The following is a 14,200-nucleotide window of genomic DNA, read 5'->3' on the forward strand; positions in this document are numbered from 1 at the left end:
CTCTGGTAAATTTGCTTTAGTTTTCTCATCTGTAAATTGGGAATAATGCTACAGAGTCATTCAAATGGTTGTCATGAGGCAAGTGTTTTGCAAACTTTAAAACATTATAAAAATGGGTACAATTTTCATCAAATGGTTGTTCTCCATAGTTTAAAGACTTCATTATGGATCCACTTATTCAAAAGATAATTAACTACCCACTGTGAATAAAACACTTCAACACTAAACACTTTAACACTTTAAACACTAAATACTGGTATAAATTCAAAGTAATAAAAAGATGTGGTCCCTACCTCCAAGGAGCTTACAGTTTAATAGGAAGATGATGCATTCATGACTAATAAACATATGATTTCCATGATGAGTGAATGATTCAATGAATGAATGGGTTAATGAAAAAGCATTTGTTAAATACTTCCTGTGTGCAAAGCATTGTGCTAAAAACTAGGGAGACAAGTTGAAAAGCAAAACAGTCTCTGCTCTCAAGGATCTTACATTTGAACAGGAAGAGACAACAAACAGAGGAACTTTTAATGGAAAGTCAGATGTGAAGTCTTTGAGGTTGTTAGGAAAACAGCAAATTAGAGGTAAATCATCTTCTTTAATATCATTTACAATGATAAAAAACCTATCCATTTCAGATGTTTAACTATTTGACAATGCTAAGGGTTTTGCCACAAAAACCTTCTTTTCCAGATCTTCAGTAGCAGTGCCTGCTGAGAAAGGAGGAATGGGGGTGGGCTTAAGTACCTGCTAAAGCAGCAGACAGGGGCTGATTCCATGGACCACAGGTGCAAATGAATTAGTGCTGTCAATGTTGTAAAGATGTTATTTGTGTCCTGACTTTGAAAATGCTGATTGGGAGGGTCAAGGAATTATTTTTGGTTTCATTATCATTTATACAAGGCTTGATGACCTTGTGGAGAAATATTTTGGTTGAAATATTCAAGTTGACAAAATAGGCCTAACTATGCATTGAGTTAGTTTATAATTGATACATTGATAGGAAATAAATAACAAAGTTAGGCTTTTCTACATTGTATCTATTGTAATATATTTGACACTTTTGATATAAGATTAGATATATAGATATATAAATATAAATATATATGTATATTTGAAAAATCAATATTTCTCTGATAATTACCAAACTTTGTCATTAAAGACAAATCTCTCTCTCTCTCTCTCTCTCTCTCACACACACACACACACACACATACACACACACACACACACACGTACATACATACATACATACATATATACATACATATACTTATCCTCAGGCCTAGTAGGAAAATGGAATTTGAGGGGATTCCCATAAAGCAAAGACTTAAAATAAGCTATTTGTTATTTCATATAGCACAAAAAATCTTTTCTCAATTATCTTTCACTAATATATCCCTTTAATAGAGCCATTTTGAAAAAAAAAGGCTTACCAAGTATGAGATATTTTCTTTATTTTTTCTATTAAAAAAATTCCCAATATTCTTTTCCCCCCTTATTATTTAATTCAGAACAGTGCTCTCCCAAATTGGCAAAATGTTCATATACATCCAGAATAACATTAGATTTAAATACATAGGTGAAAAACTTAAGACATTTTCCTTAGAGATAACAAATGGCTTATTAATAATTACAGATGATATTTATTTAGTGATTTTTAAGGAATCAAAGTATATTAAAATCATATATTAATAACCTTTCCTAAAATCATAATTTTTGAAAAGCATAATTACATTTTTTTTATTTTAGTTTTTTGGAACTTATGCAACAGAAATGGAGATCTTAGATGTCACTGAATTTTCCTATGTTTCCAGATATACAAGTTCTATTAAATTCATCTTCTGTAATAATCATTTTTTCTTCTTCATGCAGATAGAACTATCAGTCTTAAAGGGACCAACAAAAGTATAGGAATATCTCAGCACAAAAATCACCACAGTGAGAGAATCAGATCAAAGTGAATATCACATTGAAGGTGTGCTATATTTTTACAACATGCTCTGGATTTACTCTCTCAACTCCTACTCGGATTGGCAGGTTGGGTTGTTAGAGGGCCACTTCTACTTCTCCTTAAGACAGGATGTTTAACCTTGAAAGGCTGAAGAGGGGATTTACTAATGCTGTACTCTAGGAGCCTCCATTGGTATGCTTCTTCCATTGACAATTAGTTAATATCAATTGGTCAGCCAAATTTCCTTAGATTTTAGACACACAGGTATTTACTAAGTTAGTATAGTAAGAATATCTGGTACAAAACATCTCTTCTGACCCCACCCTGATAGTCATACATTCCCTATCAGTGCATATAGAATCCTGGAAAAATTAAATTCAGGCTCAAAGACCACACAGAAGGATAAATTAAAGGACCTGGAAATCCTTTTGCTAGAATTCTCTAGTTATTTTCCTTTGGTATGGTTTAACTTGCAGGGTGTTCCTTTAAGATATCTAAAACTGCCTTTACTAAATATATATAGTTTGATCTTGGCTCCTGCTGCAGACACTGTTGCCAGCCACTGCTATCCAAGAGACACTTTTAGGAAATCCATAAGAATTTTCAAATAATCTCTTTATCTTAAATTCTGATGGTCATTCTCTGGGTAGGAAGAGAGAACAAGTCTCATTCTGGTACCCACAAATGGTTTCTTCCTAGTGACATAGATTGGGGATTCTCCATTAGCTTCTTATTTTATCCAAAGTGATTAAGACTCAATCCTTCTGAATATACTTTAGGTGAAGCATCACTCCATTTCATTTAATGTCTTCTAAAGAGTTCTAAATTGATTAAGAATATTTCCTACATAATCTAAAGCCCATAAATGATTTATTGGTTATCTAGGTTTTTTTTTCCAAACCTAGTTCAGAGCTCTGATTGATGTACTTGAGAAGGGTGTTTTTACTTGGCAAAGGCTTCAGCATCTTTTAGGTTACTTTGAATGAAATTGAGGTGATTTGGATGACTGATTCAATTGACCCCTCCATTCTTCATATTTATAAATGCATTGAACATGGGCCATGGGGGTCCCAGCTTAAATATACCTACCATTTTATTTGTATAAAAATGACAGCAAATAATTGAATGATTCCTATTTAATAATATGCCTGATAAATAATAGAGAACTTCCTGATATTATATCAAAATTCAAAATATTGGCCCTTCAGATGAGTGGAGAATAAAAACTACTTTTTTCACCACTAGATAAAGTTACATAAACTAACAGCAGCTAAGTTTTATAGAATTTTGTGCATGTGCAGGCACACACATACACACAAATACACATACACACACACACTTAATGCACAGTTCTCCCCAGTGTCACAGTTACTTGCTTGTTCCTGATATGAAAATAAGATGATTACAAAGAAATGTTAACTCATGTACTTATAAGCTTTAGTATATCATTTAGTGCATTTCTATTAAAATTCAATTTATTTCAATTAACTAAGCATGTAGTAGATGCCTACTGAGTACCGGATACTGTTCTGAGAATACAAATACAAAAAATTAAGAAAAGAAATGATCCCTACTCACATTATTTCTTTTCTAATGGAATATTATGTTAAGATCCTGAAAAACTATCAGGCAGTGGCAGACACCAGGGAAATAGAATGCACTATTTTTTTAATTTGTGTGTATTCATATGAAAGTGGAAATGTGTAATAGTGGTTAGAATACTAGACTGGGAAGTGGAAGATGTGGTTTAGATTCAGCTCCTGAGATTTATTAGCTGAGTTACTATTGCAAAAGCACTTAATTTCTCTAAGTCTCAGATTCTTCATCTGTAAAAAGGGAATAATAGCTAAGTACGTACCCCACAGAGTTCTTAGGAGGCTTAAATAAATTAATGCATGCAAAAAATTTATAAACTTTGTTTTTCCTTTTAAAATTGTTTTTTAATATCATCTTCATTTCCAGAATTTCTCAACCCCATTTTACCTAGGTTCCTACTAAAGGAACTATTCCTTGAGAAAGAAAGGAAGGAAGGAAGGAAGGAAAGGAAGAAGGAAGGAAAGAAGGAAGGAAGGAAGAAGCAGTTAAACAAAATTAATACCGGAATCAAGTCAGACAATATATTGTGCTGTATTTTGCTTCCTTAGGCCTCAAATTGTTCGAAGAAATGAGGAAGATGCCTTGCCATTTCTCTTTATTGAGACCTAGCTTTGTTATTATAATTGCAAAGAATCCAGTTTCAATTTCTTGTTCTTTACTGTTTCCACTAACCTTGCTGTAGTGATTTTGTACATTGTTCTGCATACTTCAGTTGCATCCTTTCCTATAAATCTCCCATGCCTCCCTTTCTTCTTATTTTTATTATTTATGACCCAGTAATATTTCGCCACATTCCTGCACAGTTTCAACCAATTAATGGTTATTCATCAAGAACCTCCTCCCTGTCAGGCACTGTACCAAGCTCTGAAGATACAAAGACAAAATGAACTGACATTTTGTTTCCTGGTCTTTGCTACTACAAAAGCCAAAGCACTTTATAAACTTTAAAGCACTACATAAATATCTGTTGTTTTTGTTTTTGTTAGATATAATCTTAAACTTGGAACTAAGTTACTGCAAATCTCATTTCGTCTAAAAGTTTCAAATATTTAAATATGAACTAGTCAGTCATTCTTAGACTTAAAGTCTCAAACTTGCCTAGAAAGGCCTGTAAGGATGAGTGTGCAGTTCGGGGGGGACTTTATGATAAGTCATAAATGCTCTTTGTCAAAAAATCATCTCTTGTAGGTTCTCATAGATAGAGTAAACCTTTTCTTCATCTTTACTATGGTTTCAACTTGTGACTTCTCTTTTTTTACATCAAACACTAGCTAGACTGTCTTCTCACTTGAGAGCATAATATACCCTCCAGTCTCTTCTTCCAACTTGAAAGTATAATGTACTCTCTAGTCAAGATTGCTGTTGGACTATTGAACAATTTTTCATTCTTCTACTTGATTGCTTATGTTAGAGGAAGTGATGAGCTCATATTGGGTTGTAGGGACGGGGCAGGCAGTAGCAGGGTAAGAGTTAATATTACAACTATACAACTCACATTTTTTCATGGGATAATATTTCGTCACCTGGGTTATATTAATGTCATGGGTTGGTTTCCATTCCACTGTAATCAGCCCCTTCACTTTTCTGACTTATCTTCCCCAACACCTTCTTATAATGAGCATATCCTGAGTCTAGAGTGAATAGCTGCATGTTAAGACCCTTCCATTGCTGTCCCTCAATTAAAATATAAACTCTTTAGCATCAGAAATGGTGCCTTATCTGTGTCCATTTCAGTTATTGATCTAGAGTATGGTATATCCCTTGGGAAGGAAGCAAAGATCTGTGAGTGTCTATGCTAAGTTTGCTACTGAACTGGATTTCTTCAGCTGTCTTTGAAGGTTCTACTAAGATTATGATTAATCCTGAATACTCTTACATTAAATGTATCCTGCCACAAACTCTGAATGATCTATAGGTCTCCCTTCAAGAGAATCCTAAAACTTAGTAATGGCTACTGAGAGCCGTTATTAGGGCTGAGACTTTGACTAAATAGTACCATCAGTTGGGTACTGAGACCACAGTAAGTGCTCAAGGCAAGAGAATAGGAAAAGGAAATATTCTAATCCAGAAATGGATGATTGAACTGAGGGAATGTAATAACCTTGGAATGGCCTTTTTCTAGAAAAAATTACATTTCTAAAGAGGTTTGGATTGCTGGGACCCCAAGAATGCCAAGGCAGAGTTGCCTGGAACAAATTCACCCACTCAAGCATCGTGGCAAAAGTTTATTGTAACACTTTAGCAAAAGTGGGCAAAGTTCCAAGGGAACCAGCAAGCTGATGAGGATGGTGTTGGGGTTTATATGGAAAAGAGACAATGGAAAAAAATGTCAAGGATGCTAATTAGGTAAGCTAGCAACTTCAAGGGATCTATCAGGCCTCCAGGTGTCTTTGGGAACAGGAACCTATAATCTATGGATGGGAAAATACAGGGAATCAGTAGAGATAAATTTGTTGATAACAGACATTGAGGGAGAAAAAACAGTTTTTGTTTAGCTGCTGGAGGCACGGACCTTAGGGATATGGCACAAGGGAGAGTCCTTAAGTCAGGCACCCCTGTGTCTATCCTTAATCTAAGGAATTATAGGGTCAGGTCTGCAGCAAGGGAAAATTTTCTCACAGGGTAAGGGCCCACTGGATTGCTTCCAGAACATGGTCTTAGGGCTGGGGTCTGAGCACAAGCACCCCATCAGTTCCACTATTAGAGAGAAGTTTGTTAAAAGTCAGTCAGTCAGAATGAGAGGAATATGGAAGAGAGAAGAGCAGTCTAGGTAGCCCTGGAGTACAATAGACATAGAGAATGAAGAAAAGAAATAATCTTTCTCCTCCAAGTCTCACTCTTCTGGTTTGATGGGCAAGAATGTAGGGGAATAGGAGAGGCAGAAGAAGTGGGGAAGATCAGTGTCAATACAATCACAGAGAAATTTAAGAATTCTGACATGAGGCGGAGCCAAGATGGCGGCTGGTAAGCATGGACTAGAGTGAGCTCCGTACCCGAGTCCCTCCAAAAACCTATAAAAATGGCTCTGAACCAATTCTAGAACGGCAGAACCCACAGAACAGCAGAGGGAAGCAGGGCTCCAGCCCAGGACAGCCTGGATGGTCTCTGGGTGAGGTCTATTCCACACGGAGCTGGGAGCTGGGAGCTGGGAGCTGGGAACGGAGTGGAGCAGAGCCCAGCCTGAGCGGCGTGGACGATCCAGACCAGAAGCCGGGCGCAGGGGGCCCTAGTGCCCTGAATATGTGAGCTGCGGCAGTTACCAGACCCCTCGACCCACAAACACCAAAGACTGCAGAGAAGGTTAGTGGGAAAAGCTGCGGGAGTGGAAGGAGTTCGCGGTTCGGCTTCCAGCCCCTGGGGGCAGCGGAGGTGGGGCAGCTACAGCTGTTGTTACTTCCGGCTCCAGGCCCACCTGGTGGGAGGAATTAAGTGGCGGATCAGAGCAGGAGTGCAACAGCCTGCTGAAGATCTAAGCCCAGCCTGGACTGGGGGTTCTTGGGGAAGGAGGAGTGCGGCTCTGACAGAGCTGGCACCTCCCCCCCAAACATAGAACATAGAACTCGTTAGTCTACAAGCAGTCATACCCCACTGAAAAACTCAAGGGTCAAGTTAGTTGGTTGGGAATATGGCCAGGCAGCGAAAACGCACCCAGATTCAGTCTCAGACTTTGGATTCTTTCTTTGGTGACAAAGAAGACGAAAACATACAGCCTAAAGAAGACAACAAAGTCATAGAGCCTACAACCAAAGCCTCCAAGAAAAACATGAACTGGCCCCAGGCCATAGAAGAACTCAAAAAGGATTTGGAAAAGCAAGTTAGAGAAGTAGAGGAAAAATTGGGAAGAGAAATGAGAAGGATGCGAGAAAACCATGAAAAACAAGTCAATGACTTGCTAAAGGAAACGCAAAAAAATACTGAAAAATACATTGAAGAAAACAACACCTTAAAAAACAGACTAACTCAAATGGCAAAAGAGCTCCAAAAAGCCAATGAGGAGAAGAATGCCTTGAAAGGCAGAATTAGCCAAATGGAAAAGGAGGTCCAAAAGACCACTGAAGAAAATACTACTTTAAAAATTAGATTGGAGCAAGTGGAAGCTAGTGACTTTAGGAGAAATCAGGATATTATAAAACAGAACCAGAGGAATGAAAAAATGGAAGACAATGTGAAATATCTCCTTGGAAAAACCACTGAGCTGGAAAATAGATCCAGGAGAGATAATTTAAAAATTATTGGACTACCTGAAAGCCATGATCAAAAAAAGACCCTAGATACCATCTTTCAGGAAATTATCAAGGAGAACTGCCCTGATATTCTAGAGCCACAGGGCAAAATAGAAATTGAAAGAATCCATCAATCGCCTCCTCAAATAGATCCCAAAAAGAAATCTCCTAGGAATATTGTTGCCAAATTCCAGAGCTCCCAGATCAAGGAGAAAATATTGCAAGCAGCCAGAAAGAAACAATTTGAATATTGTGGAAACCCAATCAGAATAACCCAAGATCTGGCAGCTTCTACATTAAGAGATCGAAGGGCTTGGAATGCGATATTCCGGAGGTCAATGGAGCTAGGATTAAAACCTAGAATCACCTACCCAGCAAAACTGAGTATCATGTTCCAAGGCAAAATATGGAGTTTCAATAAAATAGAGGACTTTCAAGCTTTCTCAGTGAAAAGACCAGAACTGAATAGAAAATTTGACTTTCAAACACAAGAATCAAGAGAAGCATGAAAAGGTAATCAAGAAACGGAAATTTCCAGGGACTTACTAAAGTTGAACTGTTTTGTTTACATTCCTACATGGAAAGATGATGAGTATGATTCATGAGACCTCAGTATTAGGGTAGTTGAAGGGAATATGCATATATATATATATATATATATATATATATATATATACATATACATACATACACATATACATATGTATATATGTATATATATGTTTATGTATATATATATATATAAGTGAATGTGTATGTATGTATCTATGTGTATATGTATGTATGTATGTGTATATATATATATGTGTTTATGTGTGTGTATATATATATATATGTAAAAGAGAGAGAGCGGACACAGGGTGAGTTGACGATGAAGGGAAGATATCTAAAAGAAATAAAATGAAATTAAGGGATGAGAGAGTAACATACTGAGAGAGGGAGATAGGGAGAGATAGAATGGGGTGGATTATCTCTCATAAAGGTGGCAAGAGGAAGCAGTTCTATGGGAGGAGGGGAGAGGGCAGGTGAGGGGGGAATGAGTGAACTTTGCTCCCATCAGATTTGGCCTGAGGGGGAATACCATACATACTCAGTTGGGTATCTTACCCCACAGGAAAGAAGAGGGAGGAAGATAAAAAAAAAATAAAAGGCGGGGGGATGATGGAGGGGAGGGCAGATGGGGGTGGAGGTAATCAAAACAAACACTTTGGAAAGGGGACAGGGTCAAGGGAGAAAATTCAATAAAGCGGGATGGGTTGGGAAGGAGCAAAATGTAGTTAGCCTTTCACAACATGAGTATTGTGGAAGGGTTATACATAATAATACATGTGTGGCCTAGGTTGAATTGCTCAACTTCTTAGGGAGGGTGGGTGGGAAGGGAAGAGGGAAGAGAATTAGGAACTCAAAGTTTTAAAATCAGATGTTCAAAAACAAAAAAAGTTTTTGTATGCAACTAAAAAATAAGATACACAGGCAATGGGGCGTAGAAATTTATCTTGCCCTACAAGAAAGGAAGGGAAAAGGGGATGAGAGGGGAGGGGGGTGATAGAGGGGAGGGCTGACTGGGGAATAGGGCAACCAGAATATAAGCCATCTTGGAGTGGGGGGGAGGGTAGAAATGGGGAGAAAATTTGTAATTCAAAATGTTGTGAAAATCAATGCTGAAAACCAAATATGTTAAATAAATAAATTGCACTTAAAAAAAAATAAAAAAAAATTAAGAAAAAAAAAAGAATTCTGACATGAATCCAGTAAAGAGAACTAAATTTCATCTTGTCATACAATGCCTGGGGAAATCCCGTGGTAAATTAGGTAAACCAGTGTTTTACTTCTTAAAATGTTTTCCTATTAAATAAGTTGCTATCTTTTCACAGAATCACAGAATTTCAAAGTTGGAGAGAAACTCAGAGATTATTGATTTCAACACCTAACCAAGATTCCTTTCTTTGATATTTTTAGCAAATGATGGCTCAGCCTTTGTCTGAGGACCTCCAGTAAAGAGACAGACCATATATTGCAAGGCAGCACTATTTAGGACAGCTCTAATTGTCAGGAAATTTTTCTTCATATCTACCCTAAATTTTTCTCTTTTCAAATGAGCTTACTTGCTCTTGCACATGATGATCTTTCAGATAATTGAAGAAAGCTATCAAGAAGAACAGGAAAGGAGACAGATGATTTTAGTTAAAAGGGGGGAGGGGGATTTAGTAGAAAAGCTGATGAGAATCTGTTAGATGTTCTTTGAATTTGGAACTAAATGCTCTTTGAACTTCATGTTAGAAACTATTAGAACATTTATCTTCTTAGATATAGCCAAGAAAAAGGGTGGTTATCATCAAACCATAGATTTAGAACTGGGAGGAAAATTAGAGATCATAAGGTCAATTCCCTTTGTTTTACAGGACAGGAAGGGCCAAGGAGCTTAAATTACTTGTCAAAGGTCACATAACTAATATTTGAAGCCAATGCTTGTGATTCTAAATACAGGATTCTTCCATTTTACTATATTCAATATGACTGATTATTAATGAAATATCACATGGAATATACATAAAGAGTTAAGTGATAGGTAGTTATCAGTTTCTAAATTTCTTTTTTTCCATAAAAATGATACTGGTTTGCATTTGATTTATTTTGCATCCAGATTACAATAGTATTTTTATTCTGAACTTAAACACCAAAAATGAGAATTTCCATAAAAACAGAAGAACAAGAAGAGAAAGAAATTTCTCAGTATCCATATTAGCATTCCAGTGAAGCAGAACTATGGAAGAGGCACCTTCACCCATGAAATATGCACAATAATGTCTTTACTGTTTTCTTCCAACAATTGTTACAGACTATTTCTAAGTAGTTTCAGATTAGTTTTTCCCATTTATTTTCCTAACTATTAATAACAAGTTATTGGTAATAGATCTTCTGCTTATGAAAAAATATCTCAAAATCCATCCTGGATCCTTTCAGTCTGTAAAGGGGTATAGGGTGGAGTTTCTGAGAATTATTTTAAATGAATCAACTTGAATGTGAATTCATCCCTTCATGGCCCTTTGCAGACCATTATGGAATTATGCTTTACATATTCCTGTGGTAGTAAAACTATATCTCACAGAAATTCTACAATATTGTATGTAGAGTCACAAGTTCTTCCAATCCAACCTCCTGTTTCACTCTTCTGAAACTGAAAAGGATCTGCACTACATGGACCAGAAACTCTTGCTGCCCCAAAGAACTCAGCAACAGACTCAGAGCACAAATATTGCTGACATTAGACCTGTATTCCTACCACCTACAGATTGCTTGGAGGAGTTCCCCAACCATGTGCCATATACAAACAACACTGCTATTAGGCCAGTATTTATGGACTTTGAAAATGATAACTAAATCTAGGTTCCATATGCCAAATATAACTTGACACCAGCTGGTAGTAAATCTGTTTGCATCTCTCTTAGGATACTCTGGTTAAAATTCATGACTTAAAAGAATTTCTTGTACAGGATTTATTTTGTTCTATTTTAAAGGAAAGAATAGTTTGGGGTTAAATGGAAAGGCATTTTGAGCATATTTTCCTCTAAAATAAATTTGTCTTTAAAATGTAAACCTCCATGTTTGACTTTTTAAATATCATGAGGAATTCTATGTAATAGCGGGCAGTCTGATTTTCTGTACTTTGCTTATGTCATCAAATTGCATCTCTCCTATTCAGCAATATATGAATACGTAGTTTTCAGATGTAAGACCATGTGAACTTATTATGTTTGCCTTTGTGAGGTGACCTATGGTTGAAGAATTATCAAAGTAGATTGATTTGTTCCAACATATATTTGACTATTTTTTTAAAGGAAATTCTTCCCTTTTGTAATATACTAAGATTTTTTGGAAAATGAAAAATGGGAGTAAGACAAGATGGTGAAGTAAAAGCAGGGATTCACCTGAACTCTTCCACAAACCCCTCTGAATACCTTTTAAAAATGACTCTAAACAAATTCTGGAGCAGCAGAATCCATAAAACTACAGAGTGAAACAAATTTCCAGCTGAAGACAACTTGCAAGGTCAGCAGGAAGGGTCTGTTGCACCAGGGTAAGAGAGGAGCACAGCCTAGCTCGGGCAGCATCAGCACAGACCTGGTGCCAGCAAACATGGAGCAGTTCTCAGAGTGACTGAATCATGGGCAGCAGTGGTGGTTTTCAGCTCTCTCAGCCCACGGACACCAAAGACAACTTAGAAGTTGAGCAGGAAAGGTCTGTCACACCTGGGTGAGAAAGGAGTACAATCTAGCACAAACTGGGCCACAGCAAACCTGGAGCAGGCCTTGAGAGTGACTGACAGCAGCAGGGGCAGTGGCTGCTTCTGGAGCTCTCAGCCCACAGATAATAAGGGGGTCAAACAATTGGTCAGAAGAAGATAACAGGAGTCTTTTGCTAGCACTGAGGCAAGGCTGTGTTGCTTTGCCCATACTCAGATCCAGGTCACATTCCTAGGGGGCACTCCTAGGGTGAGGAGGAACACTAGCATATCAGAGCTTGTAGCCCCAGTGTAGCAGGGACCCTCCTTACAGTTCCAGGGCAGAAAGGAGTGCTTGTGGTCATTCACAGACCAGAGCACAGACCAGGAGAGCAGTAAACACCTCTCCTTAGGTCATCCCACCTTAATATGGTGAAACTGTTTATATTCCTACATAAGAAGATGATATTTTTAACTCATAAGACCTTTCTTATTATCAGGGTAGTTAGAAGGAGTATATATAGATAGAGGGCACAAGTATGAGTTGAATAGAAAAGGATGAAATATAAAAATAAATTAAGAAGTGAGAGAAGAATGTACTAGAAGAAAGAGAAAGGGAGAGGTAGAATGGGATAAATTATCTCACATAGAAGAGGCAATAAAAAGCTTTTACAGTGGAGGTGAAAAGGGAAAAGGTTAGGGAGAATGAGTGAATCTTACTCTTATCAGAATTGGTTCAAAGAGGGAATAGCCTATACACTCAATTGGGCACAGAAATCTATTTTACTTACCCTGCAGGAAAATAGGAGGGTAAGGAAATCAAAACAATTTTGAGGTACTACCTCATACCTATTAGATTGGCTAATAGGACAGAAAAGGTAAATAATAAATGTTGGAGGGGATGTCAGACAAATGAGACAGTAATGCACTATTGGTGGAGTTGTGAACTGATTCAACCATTCTGTAGAGCAATTTGGAACTATGCCCAAGGGGTAAAAAACCATGCATACCCTTTGACCTAGCAATACCAGTACTAGGTCTGCTTCCCAAAAGAGATTAAAAAATAAGAAAGGAAAAGAACTTATATGTACAAAAATATTTGTAGCAGCTCTTTTCTGGAGGGCAAAGAATTAAAAATTGAGGGGATGTCCATCAACTGGGGATGAACAAATTGTGGTATTTGATGATGACAGAATACTATTGTACTATGACAAATGATGAGCAGAAAAACCTGGAAAGACTTGCATGGACTGATGCAAAATGACTAAACTTACTATTGGATGATTTATTATTTTGGTATTTTGTTTATCAAAATGTAAGATTTCTGTAAAATAGGTTAGATCCTGTCAAGTCCAGGTTCTACTGCTAAGATAAAAATATAAACATAATACTGTCAAGAGAAAATATTTGAAACAATATTTAAAAGAAAATTTTAAAAAGCAAATTTTCACTCCTGACTACATACTTTTCAAGTGTTTTTAGCTAACTTTCTGATGATCTTTCAGTCTTATTGTGTAACCTGACTGATTTTCGTTAGAGGCCAATAACTTGTAGTTAGTTAAAAACCTTCATTTATCAAAGCTAGGAATCAAAAAACAGAATTTCTCTCTTCTTATTATGGAGAAAGGGCTGAGACTTAAGGTGTTAGATCTCTATTAGTTATGTAGAACCAGGAAAGAAAGAAGCCATCCCAGAACACCCTCAGGTCAAAATTTCTCCTTTCTTTATATATCCTTTTTTGAACTGGTAAATAAAATCCTCTCATTGATTCAGGGACTCTTTTCCTTACAAGAATTTACTTAGAATTTAGGTGGCACAGTGAAGAAAGTCCTGGATGTGGATTCAGGAAGCTCTGAGTTCAAATCTGGCCTCAGGCACTTTTTAGATGTATAACCCTGGACATCATAAAAAAAAAAAAACTACTTTCTTTTTTATTTTTTTCAGGAGAAATATTTTTAATTCATTATTTTTTTTAGTTTACAACACTCAGTTCCATAAATTTTTGTGTTCCAAATTTTCTTCCCCTTTCCCCCAGGACAGCATGTAATCTGATATAGGTTCTATATATACCTTCACATTAAACTTCCCAATAACCAAGTTGTAAAGAATTATAACCAATGAAATGCACCATGAGAAAAATGTAACAAAACCAAGAAGAAAAGAAAAGAAAAAAGAAAAGAGAGAGAGAGATAGAGAGGAGAG

Source organism: Trichosurus vulpecula, chromosome 9 (assembly GCF_011100635.1).
Source record: "Trichosurus vulpecula isolate mTriVul1 chromosome 9, mTriVul1.pri, whole genome shotgun sequence".
NCBI classification, from domain to species: Eukaryota; Metazoa; Chordata; class Mammalia; order Diprotodontia; family Phalangeridae; genus Trichosurus; species Trichosurus vulpecula.